The sequence below is a fragment of the Choloepus didactylus genome, chromosome 18, assembly GCF_015220235.1.
Source record: "Choloepus didactylus isolate mChoDid1 chromosome 18, mChoDid1.pri, whole genome shotgun sequence".
Lineage (NCBI taxonomy): Eukaryota > Metazoa > Chordata > Mammalia > Pilosa > Megalonychidae > Choloepus > Choloepus didactylus.
Window position 1 is genome coordinate 50663027 of NC_051324.1, and position 22952 is coordinate 50685978.

The 22952-nt window shown below is 41.0% G+C and overlaps 1 pseudogene; it reads left to right on the top strand.

Annotated features, from left to right (window-relative positions):
- The first annotated feature begins 149 nt into the window (after window positions 1-149).
- On the top strand, window positions 150-22570 carry LOC119514757 (annotated as a pseudogene).
- Window positions 22571-22952: the final 382 nt, after the last annotated feature.

Consider the following 22952-nt stretch of genomic DNA (forward strand, 5'->3'; position numbering starts at 1 on the left):
ACCATGAAAACAACATAAACAACAAGTAAGTTTCTGCTCATTGGTCCACATATTGGGGGTCTAGTGTATAAAAGCCCCCAAAGAGAAGCATTTCTCAGATTCTGGGAAACTCACCTTTGAAAAGGAACTCGCCCTCCACACCTGACACCATGAGCTGCTGCTGCTCCCCTTGCTGCTCCCCTTGCTGCCAGCCAACTTGCTGTCAGACCACCTGTTATAGGACCACCTGCTGCCAGCCCACCTGCTGTGGCTCCAGCTGCTGCCAGCCTTGCTGCCGTCCATCCTGCTGTGGGTCCAGCTGCTGCCAGCCTTGCTGCCGTCCATCCTGCTGCGGGTCCAGCTGCAGCCAGCCTTGCTGTCAGAACACCTGCTGTGGGTCAGGCTGCTGCCAGCCTTGCTGCTGTCCATCCTCCTGTGGGTCCAGCTGCTGCCAGCCTTGCTGCCGCCCAGTCTGTTGTCAGACCACCTGCTGTAGGACCACCTGCTGCCGCCCCAGCTGCTGCTGCAGCCCTTGCTGTGTTTCCAGCTGCTGCCGCCCTTCCTGTTGCTAAAGCACATACCCAGAGCCACCACCCACCACAGACCATCTATCCTCAACCGTTCTACAAGATCCTACTCCTGCAAAAATCTTGTCCCCCATGCTTGCCTGAGAAACAACATGTGACTTTGACTACTGCTGGCATCTTCTTAAGGCAAAGCGTGTGAGTCTGCTGAGGAATGCCGTCCTACTTCACCTTGATTCGAATCTCCTTTATTTCCTCCGCATTACTGCGCTCAGTGCTGGGCAGCGCCATGTGAATTTGCCCGGGATTCACAGTCTCAGCCTTGGGAAAGTGATCATCATTTCTTGTCTCTAACTAAAAAGAAAAAAAATTTTGAAACTTTTGATTGTGTGTTTAGCTCTGTACAATGATCAAAATGGATTAGCATTTTTCATATGGATATTATTTTGAGTTTTGTTTTCATTCATAATGGTATCTGAATTGTGTTCATAGGTGCTCTTTGCTAATAAAATCTGTATTTTCTTGCATCAGATGGTATGTTTCTTGGGTTTTCTTTTTTTTCAATAGTGCTTCTTTTATAAGTCCTCACTTTTGAATTGAATTTTATATCTATTACCTCATTCAAGTCTCGAAATGGCCCTATAAATTGGGCAGAGCAGAGATTTCATTGCCAGTTTAAGGATGAGAAAATGAATTTCACACATCTAGGAAATGATGGAAGCAACCCCAATGCCAGGTCCTCTGTTTCCAGGCCTAACATTTGCATCTTTCTCCAAGTAGAACTAACACATGTAACAAGGCACGGGGAATACGCTCACCTTGTGTTGCTTCTATAAGAATGGAAGTAACTAGACTCTTGAGCTGTGGAACACTTTTCTATCTTCACTGCTCTTCCCAGATACCCTTTCCTCCTCTATGACCAACAGACATTGCCTTTAGGATTTCCTGTCAACAAAGGGAGGTCTTGCATCTTTAATGGGTTCTGGTCAACCACTAATGCACTCTGTCTTCAACAAACCGAGGGAGACCCAATGTCATCTAAAGAGATCTGCTCTTTGATTGCATGGAAATGGTATCTGGGTATCACTTAATTCATCTCAGCCGTAACTAGCACACACGTTGGGCCACATTTCCTGGGCTCCCGAACATTGAGTAGATGTGGTCTCATGACCTCAACATTATGAAGCAATCAAATGTGTACCAAGTCATGAGTTCTGAGGTAACAATGAAATGGGCTAAAAACCCTTGGTCTAATCATAATCTCTGGAACATACAAGGGTCCTTCTGCTTTATGGGAAAAAGATAAAGCAGGGAAGGGATATTAAAATCAGAGTTTACAGGGAACATGACAGAATGGATAGGAATGTGAAAAGGAGAAGGAAGCATGCGTTACCCAAAGTCAACATGGACATTAGTTTGGTTCCCAAGTGGAGGGAACCTGGATCACTCAATGAAAAGCTGAAAAAAAAAGAACAGCCAAAACACTCAGTGGTACAAAGGCAAAAGCAACTCTGAGATGAAAGTAAGAGGGTTTTATGGGGTCACCTTTCTAAGGGACACAAAGGTGTTTTGGATGGTTAATGCACTAGATGTGCACGAGATGTATTATCTTCCTAGAGGTTGTATCTGGAATTCTTTGCTTAGTTACTTAGTTTTCCAACAGAGGGAACACTTTGGGATGAGTTACCCTGATTTAATGAGTCCCTACTCTGTACTAGGTAGTGAGCTGGATCCTTTATCCACAATCTCATTCTAGTACAGTCCTGGAAATCGGGTATTATTGCCCCTATATCAGATCTTAAGAAATCATAAATGTTGGAGGTAATTTGCAAACTTGCATGAATAACACACCTGAATATGGCTTCACTAGCAATTCTGTTTTGTGTGTTATTGGGGAATTAAGAGCCATATAGATAAATGGAACATAATTGAGGGTCCAGAAATAGATCCACATATACATTACCCATTGATCTTAGACAAAGCTGCCAAGATGAGTAGTGAGAAAGTTTAGTCTTTTGACCAAATGACACCCTTGTGCAAAAAAATGAACCTTGACTCATGCTTCACATCATATACAGAAATCAAGTCAAAAAGGATCAGGACCTAAGTGTAAAAATGTAACACTACAAAATTTCAAAAAGGAAACAGGCAAAATGTATTTTGGCTTACATTTTAAGGGTGAAACCACCTTGGGGTAGACTCACTGTAATCAAGCGCATAAAATAAGTATGCAAATTTATTATTAATTTACACGAGAAATAACGTAAAGAGGAACTAGAATTTCCATAGGTCATTTTGACCAGCATATTTCTCCTGCATGCATAAATGCATGAAAAGTTAAATCATAAGCAAAATAGCAGAACAGGGCATTCAGAGACGAATTTTGAATGGCATCTAATGCATATGTTTCACAAAAGTTTGCCAATGAATCTCAGGACTCAAGGTGCCTTGTCTGGCGGTCTCTATCCCCTGCAGTGCTTGGCCAGGCCTCGCTGACAGCTGCATTGGTGCCCCTCCTCTTTCTAAGCTGCCACGGTGCACCAGCCTCACCAGCCCCATTTAAGAGTCGCAGGTTATTTAGAAAACTTCAATGAACTTAGTGTAAATTCCGCAGCTTTGACGCGGCATCTCTAGTGCTCCCTGACTTCTGATACAGACTCAATCGTGTCTATGTACATGAGCACCTACACTGGGAATTTATGTTTTTTCCCTGTTGATTTTTGTCATAAAATTTACTGACTATTTTTGAAGTTTCGTGCGTAGAAATCAAAGTATATTTTAGGTGACTCAGGGTTTCATCCCATTCTCTTTCTTCCAAATATTCAACACTGAAACATACATGTGTGTCCTCAGAAATGGACATTGGCCCTTTACTTTCATTAGGTAATCATATGACATCATCAGCTTGTACGGGACCCATCCATACCACGCAGGACTCCCACCGTGAGTGGTGATGGGGGAGGCATGGCCTGCAGCAATTTCCTCTTCCTATGACAACAGCTGAACATAAAAGATAATTCCACGTTTCTGTCCTCTTAAAATATATTATTATGGGAAAGACAAGGTAATACTTTCAGGAAACCCTTCTTCATCTTCTTTGCCTCTATAGGAAGTACGTAACAATGCTCCCCTCCTTTTCTACTAGAGAATGTCTACTCCGAATTCTTTGCACATGGCATATGTATCAGAAGGATTTCACTTGAGTTGTATTTAAATAGGGAAGGAATGTCAGTCTCTGGACCTGAACTCTGGGATAGCACCAATAGTTTAAGGCGTATGCCAGTTCCATACAAATGCCAATCCTGGTAGTCCTATCAATGACAAATTGATGCACAGGAGGATTGAGAAGCTTGCTATGTTCAGAGTTCCCTTGTGTGTAAAATGCGGAGAAAACGCAGAAAAAAGAAAAGGAGATATAACCTGTCCGTCCTTCCTTCAGTCAGAATTTTAGAGAAAATTTTTATTTTGAAACACATCTATCCCCTGTAACCTCTACACAGTATCCAACAAGCCTATCTTGCAAAACTATAGAATATCACAACCAGGAATTCACATTGATACAGTCAAGATATAGAACATTTCCATTCTCAGAAGGATCCCTTAGGTAGACTTTGTGAGCCACACCTACCTCCTTCCATCCCACACCATCTGCTTCACCTATGTCTTCTAATACGCTGTTTTTCTTTAACAGTTTCATGTTTTCAAAATTTACATGTAAGACCATGAGCAATTTTAATTGATTTTTGTATAAAATATGAGATATATGGGAATACATTGTAATATGATTGCAAGTTTTCTATAAGTATGAAATAATTCCAAAAGGATGTGTTAATAAAAATAAATTTATGCTGAAGGCAGAGAGAACAGGTACAATATTGGCTAGGAAATATTACTTAGAAAACAAATAGTAGAACCTTTAGTCATTACCGTCCACAATAGATGGGAAAAATAGCAGGAGATTCAGTGACATGGAAGACCAAACCCAAATAAATAAAATGTGAGGTATAGAATGTGTTAAAAGAATGACAAAGAAAATGCTAAATATCAAAATTTTGGGATGCTGTCAAATTGGTACTTTAACTACATTTATAACTTTAATTATGATGATGATAAGAAAACCTCAAAATTAGTTAAGTGCCTGTCTGAATGAGTTAGAAAAATTAAAAAGGATTAATCAAGAAATCATAAAATAATTAAAGTTTCAGTTATTGAAATAAAAAAGATACAAAAGAGAGGACCAACAAAGCCAAAATTTCCTCTCTTTTTTGTTTCTTTAAGTAAAAAATTGATAACCCACTGTCAGAAGTGGTCAAAATTAAGAGAGATGAGAGAACCTAAGATGGCGGCTAGGTGAGACAGTGCAAAAAAACACCTCCGTGAAAAATTGTAGATGAAAACCATAAAGTGACCCAGAATACTGGTATCAGTGATGCGCCAGCTGGACGAGGTCTGTTAATACCACATGGGCCATATACTTGGTGAAACCGTGAGTCTGCATTCTGAAGCTAGTGAGTAAGCTGGCTGGAAGACCCACAGCTGCACTGTGGTGTAAGGAAGCCAGGTGTTGGCATTTGGAGACTGACTGGTTCTTTTAAAAAAGAAAAGGGAAAAACCCAGGAGCGGCTGCAGTTTTGACAGTGGGAACCACACAGTAAAACACAGCACGAGAGGGCTGAGCCAGCCTCTTGGTGTCTGGCCTGGAGGATAGACGCCTGCAGATACCCTCAGGGCCAGGGGAGCGGAGGGGAGAGCCGGAAGCAGAAAGAAACCCCGCGGCTTCCAGCTGGCTCCCCGGATGCCTGGATAAACTCCTGCCCGGGGCCGTGCCCACAGCCCAGAGCCCCACCAATTGTCCTGGAGCTGGGAAGGAGGAACTGTGCGACGTGGGGGGGGGTAGAGATCCCCCATTCGGCCATCTTTGCATCAGGCTGAGAGCGCCCCTGCACGGCCTGGTGGCCCGGGGCTTCCCTTGAGGGATGGCGCGCACTGGTGACATAGCACAGCATTACCTCAGCAGAGGTCCTGGAAGATCACAGCTGAGAAAGGGGGCCCGCTCGGAAAACCCAGGGATTCTACGCCAAGTCTGGTGGTTTGTGGGTCAGCGAGAGAGAAGGTCTGGGGCTGAACTGAAATGAAGGCTTAGACTCTTGCGGAGGCCTTGAATCTCCGGGAACCTGGGGGGTTTAAATATTAAAGCTGCCCTTCTTCCATGGCCACCCAGACACACACCCCACATTCAGGGCGGACGGCTCCAGCAACACACACAAACTGAGTTCACCAACTGAACCCCACAAGAATCATTTCCCCATACACCATGGGGACAAGGTGGAGGAGAACTGACCTGAGGGGCATAAGTGACTTGCAGACGCCATCTGCTGGTTAGTTACAGAAAGTGCACGCCACCAACTTGTAGTTCTGAAAAATTAGATTGGTATCTCTTCTTTACAACTTGAAAGAACCCTTTCAAGCAAAGCAAATGCCAAGAGGCCAAAAACAACAGAAAATCTTAATGCATATGATAAAACCAGATGATATGGAGAACCCAATTCCAAACTCCCAAATCAAAATATCAGAAGAGACACTCTACTTGGCACAATTAATCAAAGAACTACAATCGAGGAACAAAAACATGGCAAAGGATTTAAAGGACATAAGGAAGACCACGGCCCAGGATATAAGTGAAATAAAGAAGACCCTAGAAGAGCATAAAGAAGACATTGCAAGAGTAAATAAAAAAAATAGAAGATCTTATGGAAATAAAAGAAAGTGTTAGCCAAATAAAAAAAGACTCTGGATACTCAAAATACAAGATTAGAGGAAGTTGAACAACATCTCCATGTCCTAGAAGTCCACAGAACAGAAAATGAAAGAACAAAAGAAAGAATGGAGAAAAAAATCAAAATGGATCTCAGGGATACGACAGATAAAATAAAACGTCCAAACTTAAGACTCACTGGTGTCCCAGAAGGGGAAGAGAAGGGTAAAGGTCTAGAAAGTGTATTCAAAGAAATTGTTGGGGAAAACTTCCCCAACCTTATACACAATATAAATACACAGAGCATAAATGCCCAGTGAACTCCAAATAGAATAAATCCAAATAAACCCACTCCAAGACATATTCTGATCAGACTCTCAAATACCGAAGAGAAGGAGCAAGTTCGGAAAGCAGCAAGAGAAAAGCAATTCACCACATACAAAGGAAACAACATAAGACTAAGTTGTGACTACTCAGCGGCAACCATGGAGCCAAGAAGGCAGTGGCATGACATATTTAAAATTCTGAGAGAGAAAAATTTCCAACCAAGAATACTTTATCCAGCAAAACTCTCCTTCAAACTTGAGGGAGAGCTTAAATTTTTAACAAACAAATGCTGAGAGATTTTAAGGATTCTGGTCAACCACTGGTGCGCTCTGGCACCAACGAACAAAGCAAGCCCCACCCTCACCTGAAGGAATCTGTCCTTTGATGGCATGGAAATGGTATTTTGGTATCATTTAATTCATCTCAGCAGGAATTGGGATTAAGAATCATCCCTGAAAAGCACACACTCTGGGGCCACCTTTCTTGTGCTCCCAAACTTTGAATAAAGTTGGTCTCATGCCATAAACATTATAAAGGAAAATAAACTTGTACCGAGTCCTAAGATTTGAGGTAGCTATGAAATAGGAATATAACCCTTGGATCTAATCTTAATCTCTGGATCATAAAAGGGTGCTTCTTTCACTTTGTGTGAAAAAGATAAAGCAGCTAGGGATATTAAAATCCGAGTTTACTGGGAAAAAGAGAATGGGTAGGAATCTGTAAAGGAGGAGGAAGGATGTACTATCCAAAGTGAAGATTGGCATTAGGTGGGTTCCCAAGTGGTGGGCAGCTGGACCTTCTGACGAAAAGCTGAATAAAAAGAACAGCCAAAGCACTTAGTTGCACAAAGTCTAATGCAGCTCTGAGACGAAAACAAGAGGTTTCACAGCATCACCTTAAGAGGCAAGAGATGTGTTATCTTCCTAGAGGTTGTCTCTGGAATTCTTTGCTTAGTAACTTGGCTTTGCAACAGAGGGAATACTTTGGAATGAGTTACTGTGATTTAATGAGTAGCTACTATGCAGTAGGTACTGAGCTAGATCCTTTATAGACAATCTCATTCTCCTACAATCCTGAGAGGCTGTTATTATTTCTCCTATATTAGAGCTGATGAAATCATAAATGAGGGAGGTAGAGTAAGTTGCACAAGTTGCATGAAGCACACCATTATTTGGCTTCAATAGCAAGGTTAATTTGTGTGCTATTGTGAAATAACATCTGTCAAGGTCAATGGAACAACATTCTTGAGACTCCAGAAATAGATCCACACATATATTACCCATTGATTTTAGACAAAGATGCCAAGATAAGTAGTGAGAAATGTTCGTCTTTTAAACAAATGGCGCTGAAACAATTAAACATCCCTGTGCAAAAAAATTAACCTTGACTCATGCTTTACATCATATACAAAATCAACTCAATATAGACCATGGACCTAAGTGTAAAAAACTACACAACTTCAAGAAGGAAACCTAGGAAAAAGGCCGTTTGACTGAAATTTTAAGGGTGAAACCACCTTGGGGAGGACCCACTTTTACCAAGCCCATAAAATCAGTATTAACAATTTATAATTAATTTACATGAGAAATAACTTAGAGAGGAACTAGAGTTTTCATAGGTCATTTAGACAAACATACTGTTCCTATAAGAGTATCTGCATGAAAAGCTAAATCATAACCAGAAGGTTATCAGAACAGGACATTTGAGAAGAATATTTAATGGCATCTAATGTATAAGCTTCAAAATAGATTTGCCAACAAATCTGAAGGCTCAAGGTGTCTTGTCTGGCTCTCTCTATCCCCTGCACTGCTTGGCCAGGCCTCGCTGACAGCTGCATTGGTGCCCCTCCTCTTTCTAAGCTGCCATGGTGCACCAACCCCACCAGCCCCATTTAAGAGTCGCAGGTTCTTTAACAAACACCTTCAATCAACTTAGCGTAAATTCCGCAGCCTTGATGCTGCATCTCTTCTGATTCCTGACTTCTTTTTTTAATGCAATTTTATTGAGATATATGCACATACCATACAATCATCCAAAGTGTACAATCAATGTTCACAGTATCATCATACAGTTGTGCATTCATCACCACAATCAACTTTTTGAACATTTTCATTACTCTGAAAAATAAAAATAAAAATAAGAATAAAAATAAAAGTAAAAAAGAAGTCCCAAAGCGTCTCATACCCCTTCTCCTCCGCTATTATTCATTTACTTTTTTTCCCCATTTTTCTACTCATCTGTCCATACACTGGATGAAGACAGTGTGAGCCACAAGGTCTTCACAATCACACAGTCACACCATGTAAGCTACATGGTTATACGATCGTCTTCAAGAATCAAGGCCACCGGATTGCAGTTCAACAGTCTCAGGTATTTCCTTCTAGCTACTCTAATACACTAAAAACAAAAAAGGGATATCCATATAATGCATAAGAATAACCTCCAGAATGTCTTCTTCATACCATTTGAAATCTCTCAGACACTGCAACTTTATTATGTTTCATTTTGCTTTCCCTTTTTGGTCCAAGAAGGTTTTCTCATTCCCATGATGCCAGTTTCAGGCTCATCTCTAGGAGTCATGTTCCACCTTGCCAGGGATATTTACACCCTTGGGAGTCATGTCTGATGTAGAGGGGAGACGAGTAATTTAACTGCCGAGTTGGCTTGGAGAGACAGCCCACATCTGAGCAACAAAAGAGGTTCTCTAGGGGTAACTCTTAGGTACAATTGTAGGTAGGCTTAGCCTCTCTTTTGCAGTAACAAGCTGCATAAGGGCAAGCACCAAGATCGAGGGCTTTGCCTACTAAACCGGTAGTCTCCAATGCTTGCGAAAGTATCAGGGATTCCCCAGGTGGGGAAGTTTACTATTTCCACATTTTTCCTCTGGTCCTCAAGGGGGCTTTGCAAATACTTTTTATTTTCTGCCCAAATTACTCTGGGATGTATCAGGGTTTCATGCTAACCTATACAAACCAACCAGATCTCACACCCTGTTCAAGGTTCCATGTAATTATGGTGTTTGAATAAACTGACCATACATGTAAAATTATACAGCATGCTAAAGAAAATAAAGATTTTCCACCAAATAAACATCTCTTCCTTTGGTCTCACACAGAAGTTCAGGTTTAAAATACAGTCAATATCATCCTTTACCCTTTAGTCTGGTTTACCTTAGTCCTAACCAAGCCCATTTTATTCAATATCTCTAATTGAAGTCTGATCTCTTTTTCAGCTTCTATAAAATTTGTTGTATGGGGTAAGGCTGACATTCATAGCTGCTGAACTCGCTCTGAGTCTCAGGTGTCACACAGATACCTGAAGTTCCAGGGACCAACCAGGTTATACACAAACAGCTCAGCATCTCAGAATTGAGAGACAACTGTTAAAACTCACAAATAGATGTGACTGCTGTAAGAGCTTACAATCTAGGAACCTTTACCATAAGCTTTCCCCCGTTAACCTACGTTCTCAGATTCAATTCTTAGAGTTTGCACGTTATAGTTAGTCCACATTAGTGAGGTATTACAATGTTTGTCTTTTTGATTCTGGCTTATTTCACTCAACACACTTTCCTCAAGGTCCATTTACCTAGTAGCATATGTCACAACTTCATTCCTTCTTACTGTTGCTCATTATTCCATCATTCCATTTATCAGCTGATGTACCCTTAGGCCACCTCTTTTCTCCCACAGAGAAAGAGGAAGAGGAGAAAAGAATGAAGCATAAAAAAATAAAAGATAGAAGAAAAAATAAAATAATATAAAATAAAATAAAATACAAAGTAGGTCAGACAATACCACCACCACCAAGAATCCCATATATCCCCCTCTTATAGATATTTAGCTTTGATATATTGCCTTTGTTACTGTGAATGGAAACATATACAATATTTATGTTAACCATAGTCTCTAGTTTGCGTTGATTGTATTTTTCCCCTATGCCATCCAATTTTCAACACCTTGCAATGTTGACCTTCATTTGTTCTCCCTCATTTAAAAACATTCTTATATTTCTACATGTAATCAGCATCATTGACCACTCTAGCTGTCGCTAAGTTATATAATTCCACTCTTTATCTTCTATCTTTCTTTCTGGTGGCATACATGCCCCTAGCTTTCCTGTTTCAACCATACTCACACTCATCTTGTTCAAAGTACCTACAATATTGTACTACCTTCACACAGTGTTATGCTATCCATTCCATTTCTGAATCTATACGATCAATCCTGTTGAACTATCTGTACTCCTTCAGCATCAAATGCCTGATCTCTAACCTCTTTCTATCTCCTGATACCCTGTGTTCTCATCTCTCAAATTTCCCTCATCAATGCTGGTTCATATTAGTGAGACAATACAGTATCCATCCTTTTATTTCTGGCTAATTTCACTCAATGTAATGTCTACTGTCTACCGTTTTGTCTTTTGGATTTTATATGTCATATCTCATTTTAGTTTTTATTTTTTGCCCTTTCTCTCTTTTTATCCTTACTGATAGTCTTCATTTATATACTCTTCTCCAAACCTCTCTCTCCTGTCTTGTCCTGTCTGACTGTAGTGCTCCCTTTAGTATTTTTTGTAGAGCAGGTATCTCATTCACAAACTCTCTCAGTGTCTGTTTATCTGTAAATATTTTAATCTCTCCCTTGTATTTGAAGGACAGATTTACCGGATACAGAATTCTTGGTTGGCAGTTTTTCTCCTTCAGTATCTTTAATATATCACACCACTTCCTTCTTGCTTCCACTTTCTACTGAGAAATCTGCACAGTCTTGTCAAGCTTCCCTTCTATATGATGGATCACTTTTCTCTTGCTGATTTCAGAATTCTCTCTTTGTCTTTGACATTTGACAATCTGATTATTAAGTGTCTTGCAGTCAGTCTACCTTTATCTATTCCGTTTGGGGTATGCTGCACTTCTTGGATTTGTAATTTTATGTCTTTTATAAGAAATGGGAACTTTTCTGTGATTTTCCTCTATTATTTGTTTCTGCCCCTTTTCCCTTCTCTTCTCCTTCTGGGACACCCACGACACATATATTCACGTGCTTTGTGTTGTCATTCAATTCCCTGAGACCCTGCTCATATTTTTCCATTCCTTTCCCTATCTGTACTTTGTGTGTCGGATTTCAGTTGTCCTGTTCTCCAATTCATGAATCCTTTCTTCTTACTCTTCAAATCTGTTGTTGTATGTGTCCATTGTGTTTTTCATCTCTTGTATTGTGCCTTTCGTTCCCATAAGTTCTGCCAATTGTTTTTTCACATTTTTGAGTTCTTCCTTATCTTCACCCAATGTCTTCTTTGTATCCTTCATCTCTTTGGCCATATCTTCCCTCAACTCGTTGATTTGAATTTTGAATTGATTTAGCATATTTGTTTGAAGATCTTTAATGAGTTGTTTCAGCCCCTGTATCTCATTTGAAGTGTAAGTTTTTTCCTTTGATTGGGCCATAGCTTCATTTTCCAGTGTGATTTGCAATTTGTTGTTGTCTAGGCATCTGTTTTCCCTGATTATCCCAATCAGATTTTCCCAGACCAGATGGGCCCAGGTGTCATGAGGAGAGTGTATTCAGTATCAGCTTTACCTGAGGGTGAGACCCAGAAGATTGTCAGACTTTCCTGTGAGACCTCTAGATGCTGTGTTTTTTTCTGCCCCACCCAGAAGGTAGTGCTTGCCTGCCTGCAGCTCCCCACCATCATAAAGAGTTGTGGTACCTTTAATTCTTAGTACACCCTGTCCCTGCCAGAGGCTGAGGGTGTCAGAAGCCAAGCTTAAGTCTTTTTTTTCTCCCCCAGCCCTTGGGGTCTGAGTTCTCTGAAGAAGGGCCACCACTTGAGTGGGCCCTGACCCCCCTTTTCTTAGGGAAGATAAGCCCTTTAGGGAAATATCTCCCACACCTGAGTTTTTCTTTTGACTCTCTATCTTAACTCCACCATTGCCTGGGTCAGTGCTGACAACTGAAAATGCCTGAGGCTTTCTCTAATGAGCTAGTTAGAATGAGAGGAAAAAACAGCCTAAAAAGAAAGCAGTCGCCCTTTTCACAGCCTGTCCCCAGCCCTCCAGTTCACCAATCAAGATCCAGAGGTGGTACCTGGTTCTATGTGCTCCTTTTCTTGGGGACACAGCTCTTTTCCAGTATTCTGAGCTCAGCTGACTCCAAAAGCCTCTGCTTTTATTTATTTATGTATTTTTTTTCCCATCAGCCCTGCCTCCTCTCTGCCAGGAGAAACCTCCAGGTTCCTTTCCTGTTTGCTCTGGGTTTATCTGTGCTTGTAGCTTGTATTCAGTAGTCTAAATTTGTTAATTAAAACCACAATTGAAGCTTGGTTGGGCGATATTTCCCTTGCTCCCAGCAGGGATTGCTTCTTTTTCCCACGGGGAAGTGTTCAACTCTGCCTGCCATGCCGATGGGGGGAGGGGGGCACCAGCTCTGCAGTTTGGAGAGTTTTACTTAACAGTTCTACACTATGATCTTAGTTGTTCCACTCATTCCAGACTGGTATACAATGTTGTCTGGTCACAGAAGTCCCCCAACATTTGTTCCAGTTTATTTACTAGTTGTTTCTGGATATTTGCTAGTTGATCTAGGAGACTAACTAAATTCCACACCTCCCTATGCCACCATCTTGCCCCAACTCCGGTGCCTGACTTCTGATACAACCTCAGTCATGTCTCTGCCTCATGAACATCGACACTGGAATTTATGTCTTTATTCTTCTCTTTTTTGTCATAATATTTATTGACTATTTGAGAAACTTCAGGTCATAGAAGTCTAAATATATTAGGTTACTCTGGGTTTCATCCACTTTCTCTTCCTTCCTAGCAAATATATCAAATTCAACCATGCATGTTTATCCTCAGAAAATGGCATTGGCCCTTTACTTTCAAAAGATAATACTACTGCATCATCAGCTTGTACGGGACCCATCCATCACACGCAGGACTCCCACTATGACTGATGATGGGGGACGCACAGCCTGCAGCAATCTCCTCTTCCTATGACAACAGCTGAACATAAAAGATAATTCCATCTTTCTGTCCTCTTTAAACACATTATTATGGAAAAGACAAGGTAATACTCTCAGGAAACCCTTCTTCATCTTCTCTGCCTCTATAGAAAGTACATAACAATGCTCCCCTACCTTTTCTACTAGAAAATGTCTACTCCGAATTCTTTGCACATGGCATATGTATCAGAATGATTTTACTTGAGTTGTGTTTAAATAGGGAAGGACTGTCAGTCTCCAGACCTGTACTCTGGTATAGCACCAATAGTTTAAGGCATATGCCAGTATCCATACAAATGCCAATCCTGGTAGTCCTATCCATGACAAATTGATGCACAGGAGGATTGAGAAGCTTGCTATGTTCACAGTTCCCTGATGTGTAAAATGTGGAGAAAATGAAGAAAAAACAAAAGGAGATATGAGCTGTCCTTCCTTCCTTCAGATTTGTACAGAGAATTTTTATTTTGAAACACATCTACCCCTGTAACCTCTACACAGTATCCAACAAGCCTATCTTGAAAAACTATAGAATATCACAACCAGGAATTGACATTGATACTGTCAAGATGTAGAACATTTCCATTCTCAGAAGGATCCCTCAGGTAGACTTTGTGAGCCACACCTACCTCCTTCCCTCCCACACCATCTGCTTCACCTATGTCTTCTAATACACTGTTTTTCTTTAACAGTTTCATGGTTTCAATATTTACATTTAAGGCCATGATCAATTTTAATTAATTTTTGTATAAAATATGAGATACACAGGAATACTCTGTAATATTATTGCAACTTTTTTATATTTCCAAAAGAGTGTGTTAATAAAAATAAATTTATGCTAAAGGCAGAGAGAACGGGCACAATATTAGCTAAAAATATTACTTAGAAAACAAATAGTAGAACCTATAGTCATTACAGTGCACAATGGATGGGAAAAATGGCAGGAGATACAGTGACATGGAAGACCAAACCCGAATAAATAAAATGTGAGGTATAGAATGTGTTAAAAGAATGACAAAGAAAATGCTAATAATTTTGGGATACTGTAAAATTGGTACTTTAACTACATTTATAGCCTTAATTATTATGATGAGAAGAAAACCTCAAAATTAAGTGCCTGTCTGAATGAGTTAGAAAAATTAAAAAGGATTAATCAAGAAATCATAAAATAATTAAATTTTCAATTATTGAAATAATTAACAAAGATACAAAAGAGAGGACCAACAAAGCCAAAATTTGCTCTTTTTTGTTTCTTTAAGTAAAAAATTGATAACCCATTGTCAGCAGTGATCAAAAATAAGAGAGAAGACAGAGATAAAAACATGAAGGATGAAGCCTAGAATGTACATTGATCAAAGCTGGAAACAATCTATCCACAAGGGACAGAAAAAATTGGATTCCAACCACATGCAATGTACAAAAGTTCAATCTAGGAGTATGAATTACCTAAAGATAAAAAACAAAACCTTCAAATTTTTACTAGATAATTTATGAGGATGACTTTTGATCTGGAGGTAGGGCGATATCCCTTGAAAGGAAAAATATCCTGAAAACAGAGAAAACCCTGGGGAAAATGCAAGCTTCTCCTCGCGGGTTTCCCTTTTTCAAGGACTGTAGCACAAGTTGGCTGCTGTGCTGTAAATACTTGTTTTATATATTTCTCCAGCCCTCGTTATTGTCTACAACTGAAGGGTAAATCCTATGCTTCTACACGTTACAGGTGGAATCAGAAGCCTAGTCAACCTAGTAAACCTGGGTTTTATTCAGCACCATGACTCAGCATGTTTCCAGTAAGGCCAGGGATGCGCTATAAGGCAGCCTTCAACCCAACTGCGAGGGGCACAACACACCAAAGAGTGACTCGGACGAGTTCAGCCTGGAGAATAAGATGCAGCATTTATTAGGGGCTTTAACGGGGACCTCGTCCTCAGCAGCGCGAGGAGGGACAGAAATCTCCTGCTACGCTGGTCAGCACTGACCAGAGGACAGGTCCGTATTTGATAAGCTTTGAATACCGGGATGTGGGGTTGAGGTTCTGGCACCGTGTGGTTAGCTGTGTATGGAATCAAATGACGGATTTCAAGTTAGCTTATCAAGCTTCAACAACACGTGATGTTGTCCTCAAGGGAAGATGCACTGTTTTCCTGATAGAGGAACATCTATTCCCTAGAACCTGTGGGAAGGGGAAGAGTTGGGGAATAATGCAAAGGATCGTATATCTTACACACATCACCATCACCCTCTCTGCAAAGTGCTTCCAATGTAAGTCTTGCCAAGGGAAAGCAGATGCAGACTGACACTTGTGACATCTTAACAGGCTTAACAGTATTTCGTGACTGCATAGATCATTTCAGGAAAATACTCTTATTTTTCAGTTTCAATTAGGAAAACAAACAAATCAATTACCCTGAGAAAATTCTTAACACGTCAGGACCAACTTCCTCCTTGGGCCATTTCCCCATGGACCATGGAAAATAACATAAACAACCACAAGGAAAAGTTCTGCTCATTGCTCCCAACATTGCGGGTCCAGTGTATAAAAGCCCCAGAAGAGAAGGATTTCTCAGAATCTGGGAAACTCACGTTTGAACAGGAACTCACCTTCCACACCTGACACCATGTGCTGCTGCTGCTCCCCTTGCTGCCAGCCAACTTGCTGCAGAACCACCTGTTGTAGGACTACGTGCTGCCAGCCCACCTGCTGTGGGTCCAGCTGCTGCCAGCCTTGCTGCCGTCCATCCTGCTGTGGGTCCAGCTGCTGCCAGCCTTGCTGCCGCCCAGTCTGTTGTCAGACCACCTGCTGTAGGACCACCTGCTGCCGCCCCAGCTGCTGCTGCAGCCATTGCTGTGTTTCCAGCTGCTGCCGCCCTTCCTGGTGCTAAAGCACATACCCAGAGGTACCACCCGCCACACACCATCTATCCTCAACTGTTCTACAAGTTCCTACTGCAAAAAACTTGTCCCCCATGCTTGCCTGAGAAACAACATGTGACTTTGACTACTGCTGGCATCTTCTTCAGGCAAAGCTTGCGAGTCTGCCTAGGAATGCCGTCCTACTTCACCTTGATTTGAATCTTCTTTATTTCCTCCACATTGCTGCGCTCAGTGCTGGGCAGCGCCATGTGAATTTGCCCTTGGGAAAGTGATCATCATTTCTTGTCTCTAACTAAAAAGAAAAAAAATTTTTAATCTTTTGATTGTGTGTTTAGCTCTGTACAATGATCAAAATGGATTAGCATTTTTCATATGGATATTACTTTAGTTTTGTTTTCATTCATAATGATATCTGAATTGTGTTCATAGGTGCTCTTTTCTAATAAAATCTGTATTTTCCTGCATCAGATGGTTTGTTTTTAGGGTTTTGTTTTTTTTCAATAGTGCTTCTTTTGTAAGTCCTCACTTTTGAATTGAATTTCATATCTATTACCTCATTCAGGTCTCAAAATGGCCCTATACATTGGGCACAGCAAAGATTTCATTGCCAGTTTAAGGATGAGAAAACGAATTTCACACATCTAGGAAATGATGGAAGCAATCCCTATGCCCCGGTCCTCTGTTTCCAGGCCTAACACACTTTTATTTGCATCTTTCTCCAAGTACAACTAACACACGTAACAAGGCACAGGGAATACGCTCACCTTCTGTTGCTTCTATAAGAATGAAAGTAACTAGACTCTTGAGCTGTGGAACACTTTTCTATCTTCACTGCTCTTCCCAGATACCCTTTCTTCCTCTATGACCAACAGACATTGCCTTTAGGATTTCCGGTCAACAAAGGGAGGCCTTGCATCTTTTATGGGTTCTGGTCAACCACTGATGCACTCTGTCATCAACGAACCAAGGGAGACCCAATGTCATCTAAAGAGATCTGCTCTTTGATTGCATGGAAATGGTATCCTGGTATCACTTAATTCATCTCAGCGGTAACTGACACACACGTTGGGCCACATTTCCTGGACTCCTGAACATTGAATAGACTTGGTCTCATGACCTCAACATTATGAAGCAATGAAATGTGTACCAAGTCATGAGTTCTGAGGTAACAATGAAATGGGCTTAAAACCCTTGGTATAATCATAATCTCTGGAACATAAAAGGGTCCTTCTGCTTTATGGGAAAAAGATAAAGCAGGGAAGGGATATTAAAATCAGAGTTTACAGGGAAAAGGAGAGAATGGATAGGAATGTGAAAAGGAGAAGGAAGCATGCGTTACCCAAAGTCAAGATGGACATTAGTTTGGTTCCCAAGTGGAGGGAACCTGGATCAATCAATAAAAAGATGAAAAAAAACAAAAAGAACAGCCAAAACACTCAGTGGCACAAAGGCAAAAGCAACTCTGAGATGAAAGCAAGAGGGATTATGGGGTAACCTTTTGAAGGGACACAAAGGTGTTTTGGTTGGTTAATGCACTAGATGTGCATGAGGCATATTATCTTCCTGGAGGTTGTATCTGGAATTCCTTGCTTGGTTACTTAGTTTTCCAACAGTGGGAACACTTTGGGATGAGGTACGCTGATTTAATGAGTCCCTACTCTGTACTAGGTAGTGAGCTGGATCCTTTATCCACAATCTCATTCTAGTAGATTCCTGAAAGGCGGGTATTATTGCTCCTCTACCACATCATAAGAAATCATAAATGTTGGAGGTAATTTGCAAACTTGCATGAATAACACACCTTAATATGTCTTCACCAGCAATGCTGTTTTTTGTGTTGTTGGGGAATTGAGAGCCATATAGATAAATGGAACATAATGGAGAGTCCAGAAATATATCCCCATATACATTACCCATTGATTTTAAACAAAGGTGCCAAGATAAGTAGTGAGAAAGTTTAGTCTTTTGACCAAATGATGCTGATACATATTACACCCTTGTGCAAAACGATGAACCTTGACTCATGCTTCACATGATATAAAGAAATCAACTCAAAAAGGATCAGGACCTACATGTAAAAATATAACACTACAGAACTTCAAAAAGGAAACAGGCAAAATGCATTTTGGCTTACATTTTAAGGGTGAAACCACCTTGGGATAGACTCACTATAATCAAGCCCATAAAATAAGTATGAAAATTTATTATTAATTTACACGAGAAATAACTTAAAGAGGAACTAGAATTTCCATAGGTCATTTTGACCAGCATATTTTTCCTATATGCATAAATGTATGAAAAGTTAAATCATAACCAAAGTATCAGAACAGGGCATTCGGAGAAGAATATTGAATCGCATCTAATGCACACGTTTCACAATAGTTTGCCAATGAATCTCAAGACTCAAAGTGCCTTGCCTGGCACTCTCTATCCACTGCAGTGCTTGGCCAGGCCTCGCTGACAGCTGCATTGGTGCCCCTCCTCTTTCTAAGCTGCCACGGTGCACCAGCCTCACCAGCCCCATTTAAGAGTCGCAGGTTATTTAGAAAACACCTTCAATCAACTTAGTGTAAATTCCGCAGCTTTGACGCGGCACCTCTAGTGCTCCCTGACTTCTGATACAGACTCACTCATGTCTCTGCACATGAGCATCGACAGTGGGAATTTATGTTTTTTCCCTGTTGATTTTTGTCATAAAATTTATGGACTATTTTTGAAGTTTTGTGCATAGAAATCAAATTTTATTTTAGGTGACTCAGGGTTTCATCCCATTCTCTTTCTTCCAAATATTTAACACTCAACCATACATGTCTGTCCTCAGGAACAGACATTGGCCCTTTACTTTCATTAGGTAATAATATGACATCATCAGCTTGTATGGGACCAATCCATCCCACGCAGGACTCCCCCCATGAGTGGTGATGGGGGAGGCATGGCCTGCAGCAATTTCCTCTTCCTATGACAACAGCTGAACATAAAAGATAATTCCAACTTTCTGTCCTCTTAAAATATATTATTATGGGAAAGACAAGGTCATACTTTCAGGAAACCCTTCTTCATCTTCTTTGCCTCTATAGAAGGTACGTAACAATGCTCCCCTCCTTTTCTACTAGAGAATGTCTACTCCGAATTCTTTGTACATGGCATATGTATCACAACAATTTCACTTGAGTTGTATTTAAATAGGAAGGAATGTCAGTCTGTGGACCTGAAATCTGGGAAAGCACCAATAGTTTAAGGCGTATGCCAGTTCCATACAAATGCCAATCCTGGTAGTCCTATCAATGACAAATTGATGCACAGGAGGATTGAGAAGCTTGCTATGTTCAGACTTCCCTTATGTGTAAAATGTGGAGGAAACACAGAAAAAAGAAAAGGAGATGTAACCTGCCTTCCTTCCTTCAGTCGGATTTTTAAAGAAAATTTTTATTTTGAAACACATCTATCCCCTGTAACCTCTACAGAATACCCAACAAGCCTATCTTGCAAAACTATAGAATATCACAGCCAGGAATTGACATTGATACAGTCAAGATATAGAACATTTCCATTCTCAGAAGGATCCCTCAGGTAGACTTTGTGAGCCACACCTACCTCCTTCCCTCCCACACCATCTGCTTCACCTATGTCTTCTAATACGCTGTTTTTCTTTAATAGTTTCATGCTTTCAAAATTTATATTTAAGACCATGAGCAAATTTAATTAATTTTTGTATAAAATATGAGATACACAGGAATACTTTGTAATATTATTGCAACTTTTTGATAAGTATGAAATAATTCCAAAAGGGTGTGTTAATAAAAATAAATTTATGCTAAAGGCAGAGAGAACAGGCAAAATATTAACTAGAAAATATTACTTAGAAACCAAATAGTAGAACCTATAGTCATTACACTGCACAATGGATGGGAAAAATAGCAGGAGATACAGTGACATGGAAGACCAAACCCGAATAAATAAAATGTGAGGTATAAAATGTGTTAAAAGAATGACAAAGAATATGCTAAATATCAAAATTTGGGGATGCTGTCAAATTGGTACTTTGACTACATTCATAGCCTTAATTATTATGATGAGAAGAAAACCTCAAAATTAGTTAAGTGCCTGTCTGAATGAGTTAGAAAAATTAAAAAGGATCCATCAAGAAATCATAAAACAATTAAAGTTTCAGTTATTGAAATAATTAACAAAGATACAAAAGAGAGGACCAACAAAGCCAAAATTTGCTCTCTTTTTGGTTCTTTAAGTAAAAAATTGATAACCCATTGTCCGCAGTGATCAAAAATAAGAGAGAAAACAGAGATAAAAACATGAAGGATGAAGCCTAGAATGTACATTGATCAAAGCTGGAAAAAATCTATCCACAAGGGACAGAAAAAATTGGATTCCAACCACATGCAGTGTACAAAAGTTCAATCTAGGAGTATGAATTACCTAAAGATAAAAAACAAAACCTTCAAATTTTTACTAGATAATTTATGAGGATGACTTTTGATCTGGAGGTAGGGCGATATCCCTTGAAAGGAAAAAAATCCTGAAAACAGAGAAAACCCTGGGGAAAATGCAAGCTTCACCTCGCGGGATTCCCTTTTTCAAGGACTGTAGCACAAGTTGGCTGCTGTGCTGTTAATACTTGTTCTCTATATTTCTCCAGCCCTCGTTATTGTCTACAACTGAAGGGTAAATCCTATGCTTCTCCACGTTACAGGTGGAATCAGAAGCTTAGTCAACCTAGTAAATCTGGGTTCTACTCAGCACCATGACTCAGCATGTTTCCAGTAAGGCCAGGGATGTGCTATAAGGCAGCCTTCAACCCAACTGCGAGGGGCACAACACACCAAAGAGTGACTCGGACGAGTCCAGCCTGGAGAATAAGATGCAGCATTTATTAGGGGCTTTAACGGGGACCTCGTCCTCAGCAGCGGGAGGAGGGACAGAAATCTCTTGCTACGCTGGTCACCACTGACCAGAGGACAGGCCCGTGTTTGATAAGCTTCGAATACGGGGATGTGGGGTTGAGGTTCTGGCACCGTGTGGTTGGCTGTGTATGGAATCAAATGACGGATTTCAAGTTGGCTTATCAAGCTTCGACAACACGTGATGTTGTCCTCAAGGGAAGATGCACTGTTTTCGTGATAGAGGAACATCTATTCCCTACAACCTGTGGAAAAGGGAATAGTTGGGGCATAATGCAAAGGATCATATATCTTACACACATCACCATCACCCTCTCTACAAAGTGCTTCCCAATGTAAGTCTTGCCAAGGGAAAGCAGATGCAGACTGACACCTGTGACATCTTAACAGGCTTAACAGTATTTCTTGACTGCATAGATCATTTCAGGAAAATACTCTTATTTTCAGGCTTCAATTAGGAAAACAAATCAATTACCCTGAGAAAATTCTTAACACTTCAGGACCAACTTCCTCCTTGGACCATTTCCCCATGGACCATGAAAAATAGCATAAACAACAACAGGAAAAGTTCTGCTCATTGGTCCCAACATTGGGGGTCCAGTGTATAAAAGCCCCAGAACAGAAGGACTTCTCAGAATCTGGGAAACTCACCTTTGAACAGGAACTCACCCTCCACACCTGACAACATGAGCTGCTGCTGCTCCCCTTGCTGCTCCCCTTGCTGCCAGCCAACTTGCTGTCAGACCACCTGTTATAGGACCACCTGCTGCCAGCCCACCTGCTGTGGCTCCAGCTGCTGCCAGCCTTGCTGCCGTCCATCCTGCTATGGCTCCAGCTGCTGCCAGCCTTGCTGCCACCCCAGTTGCTGCTACACAACCTGCAGCCGGCCAGCTTGCAGTGGCCCCGTGTACTGCATGACAACCTGCTACCAACCAACGTGCTGCTGCGTACCTGGTTGTCTAGCCAATAGCTGTGGAACCAGCTGCTGCCAGCCTTGCTGCCAGAACACCTACTCTGGGTCCAGCTGCTGCCAGCCTTGCTGCCAGAACACCTGCTGTGGCTCCTGCTGCTGCCAGCCTTGCTGCCGCCCAGTCTGCTCTCAGACCACCTGCTGTAGGACCACCTGCTGCCGCCCCACCTGCTGCTGCAGCCCTTGCTGTCTTTCCAGCTGCTGCCGCCCTTCCTGGTGCTGAAGCACTCACCTAGTCCCACCACCTACCACAGACCACCTTTCCTCAACCATTTGCCAATGTTCTTACTCCTGCGATAAACTTGCTCCCCATGCTTTCCTGAGAAACAACACGCTGGCATTGAACACTGCTGGCATCTTCTTCAGGCAATGCTTGTGAGTCTGCTGAGGAATGCCGTCTACTTCACCTTGATTTCATTCCTCATTTCCTCTTGATCGCTGTACTCAATGCTGGTCAGCACCATCTGAATTTGCCCTGGATTCACGGTCTCAGCCTTGGGAACACGATCATCATTTTTTGTATCTAATGAAAAAAATAGAAAAAAATTAAATGTGATGTCTGTATTTTTAGCTCTCTAAAATGATCAATATTTATTAGCTTTTAT